The 2,500-nt window shown below is 44.8% G+C and overlaps 1 protein-coding gene across 2 annotated transcripts in view; it reads right to left on the bottom strand.

The window, feature by feature from the left end:
• The window catches only part of stox2a (storkhead box 2a), a 64,430-nt gene that overhangs the window by 38,414 nt on the left and 23,516 nt on the right, over nt 1-2,500 (bottom strand). The window lies entirely within an intron of this gene.

The following is a 2,500-nucleotide window of genomic DNA, read 5'->3' as shown; positions in this document are numbered from 1 at the left end:
GATTTGCTGCTTCTGTCGTTAACAATAAGATACAAAGTGCATGTCAGAAAGATTAGGTCAGTTCCATATGCTGACAGACTCAGGAGTTCAGGACTTCAGAGTCAGAACTTCAGACTCAGGACGTCTTTGTTCATAAGCCACATTTAAACTACATTCTCATTAATCAACACGTCATCTAAAGCTGCTTTAGAATAAAAAGCTAAAAAGGTACAAAAGTTAATAATAATTTTAAAATGAAAAACATTTCTGCACTCTTAAGCATCTTCAGATCAAGGGTTTGGAAAGAACACAGCCATTAATTCAGTACATAACATTTTCTACACTGCTGAGAGAGAGTGGTATGTGTATCTCACAATTTGCATTTGGATTTTACACACATAAACCATCGTGTTCAAATATGGACCGAAGTCTCAGAGCTTTTGCCACGCATGTAAACTTCTCGCTCGGCTCTGTCTAAACCATTACACTTATAAATCTGACAAGTTTATGGCAGATAGTTGCAGATAACCGCAGATAGTTCTGATATTAGACGGATACATCTTGAACTAGTGTACTCAAACAATGCCTTTGTGTCAACTGAGGTTAGCCTCGGAGATAACTATGTCAGCTAAGCTAACTGTCTCCAACCACTTTCCCACACCACGAGAACACACTCATGCATGTGCACACACACTCGCGCACACACACACAGAATACACACAAACTCTCTCACACACACACACACACACAAACACACACACACACACACAATATCACACATTATCTCACACTCCTACCAAAAACTGGGACTTTAATTTCCAAGTGTTTATTGACAATAAAAGAACAGAGCAGACTCTTTGTTCCTCTTTACCCACCTAGCTCCTTCCTCCCTCCCTCTCTCCCTCTCTCCCTCTCTCTCTCTTTCTCTCATACGAGCCAAAGTGACGTTTGTCACTGAGATTCGTCACCTTGTCACCTGCATGCTGGCCACTGCTAACCAGTAGGTTTGTCATGCTCAGTGTTAGCACGCCAGGACGGCACTGCAATCAGCAAAATGGAGGGAATCAGAGATGAACATCAGGTCCCTCTCCACTCCAACCCACCCCCCGCCCCCCTCCCTCTCTCTCTCTCTCTCCCCTCTCTTCTCTCATTTTCATCCTTGTCATGAACACAGAACAACATGAAAACCAGCTGCTTGAAATCCCATTCATGATGCTGCTAGCTCTGTGCTAGTAAAACCCTGTGCTAGTAACACCCTGTGTGTTAGTAAAACCCTGTACTAGTAACACCCTGTGTGCTAGTAAAACCCTGTGCTTGTAAAACCCTGTGCTTGTAAAACCCTCTGTGTTAGTAAAACCCTGTGCTAGTAACACCCTGTGTGCTAGTAAAACCCTGTGCTAGTAACACCTTGTGTGCTAGTAATGCCCTTTGTGCTAGTAACACCCTCTGTGTTAGTAAAACCCTGTGCTAGTAACACCCTGTGTGTTAGTAAAACCCTGTGCTAGTAACACCCCCTGTGCTAGTAATACCCCGTGTGCTAGTAACACCCTCTGTCCTAGTAACACCCTCTGTCCTAGTAACACCCTCTGTGTAACCAAAACCCTGTGCTAGTAACACCCTCTGTCCTAGTAACACCCTCTGTGTTAGTAACACCCTGTGCTAGTAACACCCTCTGTGCTTGTAACACCCTCTGTGCTAGTAAAACCCTGTGCTAGTAACACCCTGTGTGCTAGTAACACCCTCTGTGTTAGTAAAACCCTGTGCTAGTAAAACCCTGTGCTAATAACACCCCCTGTGCTAGTAACACCCTGTGTGCTAGTAACACCCCCTGTGCTAGTAACACCCTGTGTGCTAGTAACACCCCCTGTGCTGGTAACACCCTCTGTGCTAGTAACACCCTGTGCTAGTAACACCCTGTGTGTTAGTAAAACCCTGTGCTAGTAACACCCTGTGTGCTTGTAAAACCCTGTGCTAGTAACACCCTGTGTGCTAGTAAAACCCTTTGCTAGTAACACCCTCTGTGTTAGTAAAACCCTGTGTTAGTAAAACCCTGTGTTAGTAAAACCCCCTGTGCTAGTAACACCCTGTGTGCTAGTAACACCCCCTGTGCTAGTAAAACCCTGTGCGTTAGTAAAACCCTGTGCTAGTAACACCCTGTGTGCTAGTAAAATCCTGTACTAGTAAAACCCTTTGCTAGTAAAACGCCCCCGTGCTAGTAACACCCTGTGTGCTACTAACACCCCCTGTGCTAGTAACACCCTCTGTCCTAGTAACACCCTCTGTCCTAGTAACACCCTTTGTGTTACCAAAACGCTGTCCTAGTAACACTCTCTGTGCTAGTAAAACCCTGTGCTAGTAACACCCTCTGTGTTAGTAACGTAACACCCTCTGTGCTAGTAAAACCCTTGCCAAAGACCAAAAATGGCGGTTGAATTCTAATTTTATTAGCCCCCTGTTATTGCCATTTTTCCATCCACACACAAGGCTGCCCAAACCTCTGTCGCTCAAAACATCATCAGAC

Source organism: Electrophorus electricus, chromosome 12 (genome assembly GCF_041902795.1).
Source record: "Electrophorus electricus isolate QZ-2024a chromosome 12, ASM4190279v1, whole genome shotgun sequence".
In the NCBI taxonomy this organism is placed as follows: Eukaryota; Metazoa; Chordata; class Actinopteri; order Gymnotiformes; family Gymnotidae; genus Electrophorus; species Electrophorus electricus.
The sequence above is the reverse complement of the archived record's forward strand: the minus strand, read 5'-3'. Positions and strand labels throughout refer to the sequence as shown.